This window comes from Chiloscyllium plagiosum, unplaced genomic scaffold (assembly GCF_037043375.1).
Source record: "Chiloscyllium plagiosum isolate Xiang-an unplaced genomic scaffold, Cpla_swu_hap1 HiC_scaffold_27, whole genome shotgun sequence".
NCBI lineage: Eukaryota > Metazoa > Chordata > Chondrichthyes > Orectolobiformes > Hemiscylliidae > Chiloscyllium > Chiloscyllium plagiosum.
The window spans coordinates 26,027,925-26,039,418 of record NW_028270165.1 but is presented as its reverse complement, the minus strand read 5'-3'; the positions used below and the strand labels follow the sequence as shown (position 1 = coordinate 26,039,418).

The following is an 11,494-nucleotide window of genomic DNA, read 5'->3' as shown; positions in this document are numbered from 1 at the left end:
GACCACCCTCTATGCAAAAGTTGTCCCCTCTCATGTCTTTGCATATCTCTCATCTCACCTTAAAATTATACCCTCTAGTCTGAATATACTCCAGTCATGGTTTTATATACCTGTAAGTTCACCGTTCAACCTCCAAAACTTCAGTGAAAATGAATACTCAACCGTTCAAGTTATTCCTGAGAAGTCAAAGGTTCCATAACCCTCAGCATCCTGGTTAAAAAAAAACATGCTGGACTCCCCAATTTCATTATATAGCATTCCAATAATCGGAACAATTGAGGACTGCAGACTGCAGAAGCTGGAGATCAGAGTCAAAAATTGTGGTGTTGGAAAAGTACAGCCAGTCAGACAGCATGCGATGAGCAGGAGACCCGATGTTTCTCGCAGAAGCACTTCCTCAGGAATGCGTGATGAAGAGCTTATGCTCCAAACGTTGACTCTCCCTCTCTGCAGATGCTGCCTGTACGGCTGGGGTTTTCTAGCACCAGAATTTTTGACTCTTTCCCATAATGGGTTGAAACGAAATGGACAACAATGCTCCATTGGAGACGTCACTAACATTTATAAATCTAAAGATGACGTCCCAATTCCTATCCTCAAACGTCTGGACAGTGAAGGCCAGCATACTAAATGCATTCTTAATTATCCTATAAATGTGTGACATAAAGTTCAAAGAATTATGTACCTAATCTCCGAGGTCAGTCTTATCTATAATACCATGTAATGTCTTGCTTTAATTGAATAATTCCTGCCTTGTAGTTTTGCAAAATGAATGTTTCATATTCATTACTGTTGAACTAGGTCTGCCATTGTTCCACGCCTTTATCCGTCCTCTAGAAATCCCTTTATAATCTTAGAAAACTGTCCTCACTGACTAATGGACAGCGTTTTTGCTGTCATCCATAACCTTATTGATTTTTGCTCTATTCTCTAACAAGATGAGGGCGTCGCTGGCTAGGCAGCATATACTGTCCATCCCTAATTGCTGGTAACAGGTCTCTAGTCCGAAAAAAAAACTACCATCTACCAACCCTCTCTGTATCTTGCTAGCAAACATATTTCATATTCAATTGCCATATTAACCCTGAATCCGATGTGATCAAACGTTATTAATTTGACGAGAATGTGAAGCCTTGTCAAAGGCTTTACTGAAGTCCAAGTAAACAACATGAACCAGTTCACTTATCGATGTTTTTGGATGTATCCTCAGAAAACTCAATCACCTGTTGGAGACATGATTTCCCGTGCACAAAATTATGCTGACTCATCAATCCTTGACTCAGGCAATGCATACACATCCTACATTTTAGCAGCACCGACAAGAACTCACACATCATCAAAGATGGACTCAATATATCTGCAATTCCTCGGTTTCTCCTTGTATCCCTTTATAAGCAATGCCACTCTCCAGTCATCTGGAAACTCTCTCGTTGATATGCATGATGCACATGTGTCTGCAAGGGCCCTGTGAATTCCTACCTAATTTTCCTCAATGTACTGAGGCATGTGACATAAGATCAAGAAAATGTATCTATATTTATATTTTCTAAGACTTCCAACACTTCCTGGTCTGTGGTGTGAACAATTTCAAAACACCAATATTTAGTCCTCTGCATTCTCTCGCCTTTGTTAATTTCACTACAGTAAAAAAGAAGAGGACATAAAATATTCACTTACGATCACATCTGTCTCGTGGGATTGAACACAAAGGCGACCTCTTCGAACTGTATTGGGTCCTACTCTCTCTTTTGCCCTTTTGGTGAGCATCACTATTGTCACCTTCCCCATCACAGCAGGAAGTGCACAACCTGCCCCTGCATCATCTCCTCACCTCCATCTAAGACCCCAAAGAATCCTTTCACATCGAACAGAAATTCACCTGTACCTCCAAAAATGTCAATTACTGTATCTGTTGCACTTGATGTGGTCGTCTGTCGATTGCGGAGAGTGGATGTCAACTTGTGGATCGTTTCAGAGAACCTCGCTTCGAAACCCGCACTAACCAACCCCATTGCCCTGCGGTGGAACACTTCAACTCTCCCACACACTTCACCAAGTACATGTAAGTTCCTGGGCCTCTTCCATCGCCAAACCTTAGCGATCCAAAGACTGAAGGAAGAAGGCCTCCTCTTCTGCCTTTGAAAAGTGCAACTACACCGGATTAAATGGACTTCAAACGTTTCCTCATTTCCTCTTCCCTCAGTTTATCTCAGTCCAAAGACTCCAACTTGATAAAATCTGCTGGATCAATCAATCGGCTTTCCCATCAATGAATTCCCCACCATCTCTGACCTGTATCCTTCCCCCACCTTCATCTAACTATTGCCTTCACAGCTACCTTCCCGGGAACCCCACCCACTTACATTTCTCTCTCAAACATCCTCCCACAAGCCTCATTCTGGACGACAGTCTGATGACTGAAACTCGATTCTCCTGCTCCTCAGTTACTGCTTGACATTGTTTGCTTTTCAGACTCTGATCTCCAGCATCTGCAGTCCTCACATTCTCCCGATACATTGCTTTGTTTCAGACATTCAGTGATTTATGAGCGATCGTAAATGATGTTTATTGCTGTTTCTCCCCAACCACATGAGCCCCATTACATTTATTAAGCGATGTTTGTCTGAAACGTTATAGGAGAACTGCAGGCATGTTTCCTTTCTTCTTCTTGACTAGAACCTCAGTATGTTTACTCATTTATTGTACCCAAATCTTACCAGGCTTGCATTTCACTTTCACAATGAACATAAATATTCAGAACTGTCGTCGTCGCACTGCTGAAAGGCCCTCCTTTGTCAGACGTCCTATTGCGTGTAAATAACATACTATAATCATCTTTGAAGGTTCTGGTCGCATACTAATTATTCAATTATCTAAGATGTCTTAGCATGCTTAGTTCTCAACTTCACTTTGACTACTTGGATGCCGAAAGTACATTCTCAACAAGGTGACCATTCCTTTCTTATTCGAATTTCAGCACATATGTTTCCGCTCGACTATTTTTTCAGAAATGTCATGTCTCGTTCCAACAGTAATGTTTTCCTCAATTAAAATTTGAGATCAGATCTCACTCCTCTCCATCCTTCCATTCCATCTATTCAATAGCATTTTGCACCTTGGAACATTGAACTGCCACACCTGTCCATTCCTCACATTTCTGTAATAACCACAACGTCTCAACCTCATCTTTCCCAACATTCGCTGCGTTCATCAGCCTAACATGCAAAACATCTTTCCTTAAAAAAAGACGCAGTTTAGTTCTTCGTACTCTGATATTTCATTGTCAGTTTTTTCGAAGTAACTTGTTATTTTCATAATCAAGGCTTTCGTAATTCATGTTCTATTTACACTGCTGCCTAATCTTGCTCTACCATCTACCCCTCCCCACTAACATTTTACATTCTCACTTAATGGAACTAGCAAAGAGAGCGAGTGGTTTACAAATTACTGAAATCTGTGAATTACTGATCAAATGTAATACCTTAGCACAAAGGCCATCTTGAATAAAATCGCCTTTTTCAAACCTCCCTTTTCTTAGTACTGCAAGAAGCCACACTATCTTTCCTTCTCAACATCAGAATGCTTTGAAAGTATTGTTCGCATTCAGAAGACGTACACTGGTGACAACCACAAATGTTATTCCTTCGTCAACCCTAACTAGTCAGTATAACAAAATAAAAACAAGTCTTTAGTTCGGGCAATTGTCGTTGTGAATGCACCTGTTGCTGCCATCCTGTTAGTAGCACACCTCCCGTATTTCTCAAAGAAAGTGATCGTGTAAGCATAATCTACAATGACTTTTTAACAAACCTAGTTCTAAGAATGACAACAATTTCATTCATACAGCATCATGTTAAAACAGTTGTTTTCCTACATCGGTTCATAACATTTTTTAAATAAACGAAAAACATAGACATCTACACGTGCAAGAATGCCCCTGAAATTACTTAATGGTGAGATTAAGAAAACGATGTTTCCAAGCGAAGGAGAAGAAGAAATGGATCTCAGTGAAACGTGAGGGAAGAATGCAACATAGGGTGCGAGGAAAATAAGGGAAGAACAGGAGACATAATGTCGCAAATGAAAGGATGATTCAAGGAAGCCAGTGCAAAAACTTACTCGTGAGACAAATTAATATGACCTATGTAGTTTAAAATTAAGAAGTTCGGTGAAGCAGTTCGTTCTGAACATGCTATTGATTGAATGACCGATTCATACATATATAGGAAAAGACACTACAATTGCTGAAAAACACTGGTGCATGTTATCATGTATTGAACTCAAAACAAAAATATGCAGGAAACGTTTAAGTTATACTGAACTTCGTGAAATTTGACATGGAGCAATTTAAAAGCCATTACCCTTGCTAACGAAGGAAATATACAACAGTGATGAAATCAAATTAGAGACGATTTAATCATCTAATAACTAGAATATGTGGCAGTAAATGTTGGGCATTATTAGTCTGGTACATGACAAAGATTATATCGTGTGACTTAATATATACATATTAAGACGAACCCTTGGTCAGAAATGGCTTGTTTTTCAGGACCGGTCGGAATGTCAACTACTCAGGTCAGTTAAGATCGAATTGAGTAACGCAGGAGGCACAACGGGGCATATGGATAAGTTCCTTCTTCCTATCAATATGATTGGATATGCACAGGCATGTCTGTAAAAAGTGCAATGCAGCATAATTGGAAATATGTGGATTACATGTGATATGAAAAATTAAAGGTTAAACACGTTCGGATAACTCTAGTATTTGAAGCACTTTACGCATTTCAGTAATGTTTTTAGGCCGATAATTTTGAAGAGTTGTGGAATGTTGTAGGGATAATTTTTCTTTACAGAGTTAGGGAAAAAATTCGATCTGGAAGTAATGACAGAAATTGGAATGACCTCGGACCTGCAGGAAATTGCTATCTAGGTTGAGGGTTACACAGACATCTTGCAGTGAGAGACACATGGAGAACTTTACAATATAAATGAAACATTTAACTGGCAGAATATAAAGAGGGAGGGATATTTTTAATTTCGAGAGAAGATACAGAATAACTAAATGGCGAGATGGCAAAAGGAAATCACAGATATCATTTTTATTACTTGAACAGATCATATTGGGGTGGGATGGAGGTTATTGGGCCAAGGGAAAGCACAGTAATAGGGATCAGTGCACATTTTGTCGGAAGTGACTGGGAAAAAAAGAAAAGTTACAGAATATTCTCTACTGGTTCAGATTTTGCCCATTATCTGTTTTTGCATTAAAAATGATGTTAATTTGATTGTTTCTTAATAAACGCAATAACTAATGTCAGAGGATATGTCAATGTAAGTTTTAGCTGTTCTCTGAACTTAGATTGTGTTACCACGTAAATAAACGTGTTTGTACAGCAGCTTAAATTACGCAGCATATATGCCAAATTCTCAAATACATAAGCAGACGGGCCATCTAATAGCTCATCAACATCAAAAAATATAAAACGTAGATGAACCACAGAAGTATGAAGCTGCTGGATATGGTGAAGAGCAAAATGATAGACTTCCTTCTGCTCTCAGCTCCAGAGTCTCCCTTGCTGTGACATTTGAGTCGTTTACGGATTCGACTGGCCACTAAAATATAACTGACTGTCACACCGTTGAGAAACAGAATTAACCCAAATGGTATCAACGGTGTTAAAATCTTCTCAAATGTACGAAATCCAATCCATCTCGAGTCAGTGAAATAGATTGGTCTGTTAGAACAGCGCCAAGGTACATTGTTGATAATCCTCCGTGGTCTAAACCTAAAGTATATTGGAATATTTTTCAAACTCATAAGAATCCCTGTTGTTAGGAGAATCACTGTTGCAGTTTTCTTGGTACAATATTGAGATTTCAACTTTGGGCAACAAATAGCAATAAATCGATCAAAAGTGAAAGTCACGGTGAACCAGACAGAACAGTCTGTGGCTGCGCGGAGCAGGACATAGCGAATACTGCACACAGGAGTGATTTTCAGGAAATTTAATGGAAAATAATAATCATTGATTCTGTTCAGTACAACCTCAGTGATGATGACGAGGAGATCTGCTGTTGTCATGGCCAACAGGTAGCGAGTCGTGCAGGTTGATAGCCCACAGTTTTCTTGGGACAGGATTAAAACTGAAACTAAATTCACTGGAAGAGAGACAAGAACATAGATTTGGTATTGAAGACTTATTTTCCGTTTCTGATCAGCCATTAAGAACTTTTTTCCAGAGATCTATGCATTTGGCATTATCCCAGAGTTTAAAGTAATGGAGAAATTAACTGTTTGACAATGTAAGATTGATTCATTATTGCCGACAAGAATTCTCCATTTGTAAGCATAAACCATTTAATATCTACACATGTATATGTTGGTACTATGGCAGCGGCAAAATACACTGAGCAATGAATCCAGTCTGAATGATAACTGCACACTTTGGATTAGTCGTGCTGGAAGAGCACAGCAGTTCAGGCAGCATCCGAGGAGCAGTAAAATCGACGTTTCGGGCAAAAGACCTTCATCCGGAATAAAGGCAGAGAGCCTGAAAGGTGCAGAGATAAGCTAGAAGAGGGTAGGGGTGGGGTGAAAGTAGCATAGAGTACAATAGGTGAGTGGGGGAGTGGATGAAGGTGATAGGTTATGGAGGATGGTGGAGTGGATCGGTGGAAAAGAAGATAGGCAGGTCGGAAAAGTGATGGGGACAGTGCTGAGCTGGACATTCGGAACTAGGGTGAGGTGGGGGAAGGTGAAATGAGGAAACCGTTGAAGTCCACATTGATGCCCTGGGGTTGAAGTGTTCCGAGGCGGAAGATGAGGCATTCTTCCTCTAGGCGTCTTGTGGTGAGGGAGCGGCGGTGAAGGAGGCACAGGACCTCCATCTCCTCGGCAGAGTGGGAGGGGGAGTTGAAATTTTGGGCCACAGGGTGGTGTGGTTGATTGGTGCAGGTGTCTCGGGGATGTTCCCAAAACCGCTCTGCTAGGAGGCGTCCAGTCTCCCCAATGTAGAGGAGACCACATCGGGAGCAACGGATGCAATAAATGATACTGGTGGATGGGCAGGTAAAACCTTGATGGATGTGGAAGGCTCCTTTCTGGCCTTGGATGGAGGTGAAGGAGAAGGTGTGGGCCCAGATTTTGCAATTCCTGCGTTGGCAGGGGGAAGGTGACAGGATGGGAGGTTGGGTTGTAGAGGGCGTGGACCTGACCAGGTAGTCACAGTTGCAAGCTTAAAATTTTGGTATCTCATCCAATGTCAGGTTGCTCCTTTGCAGTATGGCGACAGGTTCGGTATTGATGTAAGTTACTATAATATGTAATTAACTTTCACTTATCACTTCTCATCGTATTATCTGAGCTGACAGCAAACCACGTTTGGTTTTGATTTAACCACGACAAATTGAATCCAAGTCACTGATACTATAATCTTTAAAAAAATATATTACGATGGAGTGACTTCAGATGTCAGCTCATAAGAAACAGGTTGTGTTCTATTCTTTGGTTAAACAAATGCAGTGGAAAATCCAATATTAAGTCCTTCAAAGATAAGATTCCTGTACATAGTCATCTGTATGTGTTGAATGTAATGATATCCTTAAGTTTTACTGATTCCAATAAAAAGAGTGATGTTCCCTATTACTGCCATTAATCCGGGAGAGAACTTTGATCACTTCACTGCCTCACACACAAATACAACGGGGCATGCCGGAAATCCGAAATGAAACCGACTCTCGCATCATTTGTGGAGAGAAAATAGAACAAAGTCGGCATGAAAGAATAATTGTGCTCACAGTTGATGCCAGGCTTGCTCTGATTTCCCAGCAATGAGTATTTTTGTTGTCATAATCACTGGAAGGGAATTTTGTTCCTCATTAACAATGACCAACATGCCGCAATGTGCAACGAGTCTAAGAATGAAGATGAATGAAAGAAAGGAATAGTTAATACAACAGAATTTGAATGCACACTCGAATCATTGCTATTCCGTTAGTAGTACACACCTAGAGGCATGGCATTCTTCCACAAACTCCATCAACAAACACTTCGACCTGGACCCAATTTACCAACCACAACAGCGGACAGCTGAAACTGACAACCGGAAGCGGCAGGGACAGACCACTATAAGCACCGGAGGAAACATCAAAGAAGCGCTTCGCAGGAGGCTCCCAAGCACTGATGATGTCGCCTAGCCAAGGGAACGAAACGTTTGCAACAAAAACTTCCAGCTCGGCGAACAGAACCACAACAGTTCACACATTTTCAGTCGAACGCTCAACTATCGAATGACAGAAATATAAAAATACTTTCTGGCATAAGGAGGCTATTCAGTCCATAATAAATGCACCTGCTTTTCAATTAACAATGCCTGATGGCACTATGTCCAACCATTCTGCTTCCTTGAACATACAACGGACTAACTGGAAGATTTATAGCTTTAAGAGAAATAACATGGACAAAAACAAATAGCTTTACTCAGATTAGAAACTTACCCGAAACTCCAATGATGGCAAGGATCAGATAGTATACTTTCCTAACCATTTGAATAGGGAGATGCATTTTTTTTTCGCGTGACGTATTGTGTCCTTGCCTGTCTGACCAATCGCTTTAAACAGGCTGTGAACCAATTCATTGCGAATGCGTGATCCTTCTGTATTCCAACATCTCTCACGGGAATCGGTGGTTGTGAAACTATACATAATGGGTTTAACGTCCCTTGAACAAACAGTTTGTTGATGACTAGCTAATTTCCAGAACGAAAGCATTTTCATTGCTGTTGTCATTATGCGCCTCCACCCTGTCCACTCGTTAAGACTAGGTATATCTCTCCATCAAGAAGTTGACATTGTAGCTTGCCTTACAGTTTACTGGTGATGGTGCATAATGCACGCTGTTTCAGGAAAATCTACTCTTTCAACTCACTGACTTCCCACAATTGACTGCACAACATTTTGGGCAGTGTTTATATCGGTTTGAGGCTAGCATTGAGTCATTATTAATGGAGTATTGAACTCGAAATGTTCCCTGTGCTTTTTTCATTTCTTCACAGATGGTTCCAAGCCTTGTGTGTTCACCAGAAATTTCTCTTTAAGCTTAATGAATCAGCATATCCGCTTTACACTTTCATGTTCTCTCAAGTATGCTTGCCAATCAAAAGTACGCACTTACATAATGTTTAACAATACACAATTAAATGATTAATAATGGAAAATTCACATGTCTCACGTTAATGTGTACAACAAGCTAAAGCATTTTAACACTTCTAGATGCCGAAACCAATGCATAAAAGGATGCTTTTCATTGACCCTTGCCGCTAGTTTAACATAATCTGACATGTACCATTGTTGTAGAAGTTTCTTTTGCCCCATAATGAACAAGTATTTTTGTTTTGTTAGTCGTATTCCTGTATTTGATTGGCTGTTTGTTTTTGGATTTTAGCAGTTTTTCGTTCTGGTACTGGAAATGTTTCAGCTTGCTTCGCCTTTCTTTTGGCATTTTATATTTACCAAAGGAGCATAATTAATAATGAGAAAAGCAAGTCATCCACTTGCTCTGCCGTATCCTAAACCATCTTTGCTGGCATGAGCAGTTTCTCCCTTCTCTCTTTGAAATGCAGAGATTTATTCAAATGTTGAAATGATAAGTACAGATTTCAGCTGCACATTTTTGGAAACCACACATGTGATGGCCCATATAAGCATAACTCCTGTCACTAACATTATGCTCTTGAAAATGTCCTATCAGTCTGTTACACAGTTTCCTGAAAAAACAAGGTTATATCACAAATGTCAGGTTCAAGTTTGATTTGTAATAGTATGTGACCCAGGAGCTAGGTCCATTTGTACAAAGCCCCGATGGATATGTTGCAGGTACAGATTGATATTAGAGCGATTTTCATAGTTTGTATGATCATGTTACGAGAGGATTCAACGACAAACACTGAATCATCGCACAGAAAATCAAACATATGAGTTGAATTTGCTCATTTTCACTGAAAATCTGTCATCACCAAAGAATGTCATTTCTATACAAAAGCTAATGTTTCAGATGGAAACTACACACTTTTCCCCACAACCTCCTTAATTCAGTTTGTTCTTTTGTAAATCATGTGGGTACATTGAGGATACAGCAGTTCACTGAAGAAGGAAATCAGCAGAGTGAAAATGGGACACGTGACACTTTTGGTTGAGAAAATTCGGTAAATGAAGAGATTCTTCAAGTATATCAGAATAAATGACTAGAGAAAGAATAGGACATCTCAAACCAAAGTGAGCATGTATGAGTCGAACTGCAGCAGGTGGCTGAGGTCCTGAATGAATATTTCTACTCTATGTTTACCGTGGAGAAAGACATGAAGATTTGGGAATGTGGAACCAATAGTGATAATTTATTGGGGACAGTTCTTAGCACAGTAGAAGAGGTCTTGGATTTATTCGAATGTATGAAGCTGGATAAATCTCCACGTTCAGAACAGTGATGTCCACAAACGCTGCAAGAGGCTAGAGAATAAATTGCGGGGGCACTGGCTGACATTTTTGCATCATAGTTATCCACGGATGAAGTCCCAGAAGACTGGAGAGTAGGAATTCGTGTCCTTCATTCAGGAATATCTGCAAAGAAAGGCCTGGGAGTTAAATACCAGCACACAGAAATCCTATGGTAGGAATTTACTGAGGAAGCTTCTGAGAGACTACAGACTGGAGACATACGCATTTGGAAAGAGATGCTTTGAGCAGGAATAGGTAGCCTGGCTTATTGCGTGTGAGATCAGGCCACACAAATTTGTTGATGTTCTTTGTTTAATAGTTTGAAGACGTCAGAGTGTTATATACAGTCTCCATGGAATTCAGTCAGGCCGATGATTGGATTCCTCATCAGAATCTGTTCTGGAAGGTTGAATTGCTTAGATTCGAGGCAGAGCTGGCCAACTGGATGCACAATTGGCTTCATGTTCGGAAGCAGAGTGCAATAAAAGAAGGATGCTTGTCGCACTGCAAACCTGTGACGAATGAAGTGCCTCAGTGGTCGATGCTGGGCCCATCCCTGTTCACAATTTTTATCAAGGACCGAGAAATTTGAAATGCTGTTTAACATAGATAAGCGTGTCATCTTCCACTGTTCAAAGTTAAAGCAAGGTAGGAATTGACCAAGTTAGGCGAACTGGTAGGGATTAAGGAGCGCACTGGAACAGTAGGATCTTCGTTTTCAGGTACATGTTTCTCTGAAAGAGGAGTCATTGGCGGATAAGGCAGTGAAGACACACTGGCCTTCATCAGTCAGACTATTGAGTATAGAATTGCCAAGTTAGCTTGCAATTTTACAGGACGTTAATGAGGCTAGAATTCGAATATTGTGTTGAGATTTCTTTTTTCTCATTTTGCTCAAGGAAGGATGCTATTAAACTGTAAAAAGTGCAACGAATTTTACGAGAGTGTTGCCAAAACCTAACGGCCAAGGTTACAGGGAGCGGTTCGACAAGCGAACTGAATT

General features: G+C 40.4%; 1 pseudogene; it reads right to left on the bottom strand.

The window, feature by feature from the left end:
* Window positions 1–5,276: 5,276 nt before the first annotated feature.
* Window positions 5,277–8,563, bottom strand: LOC148143468 (putative G protein-coupled receptor 139; annotated as a pseudogene).
* Between the last annotated feature and the right edge of the window lie 2,931 nt (window positions 8,564–11,494).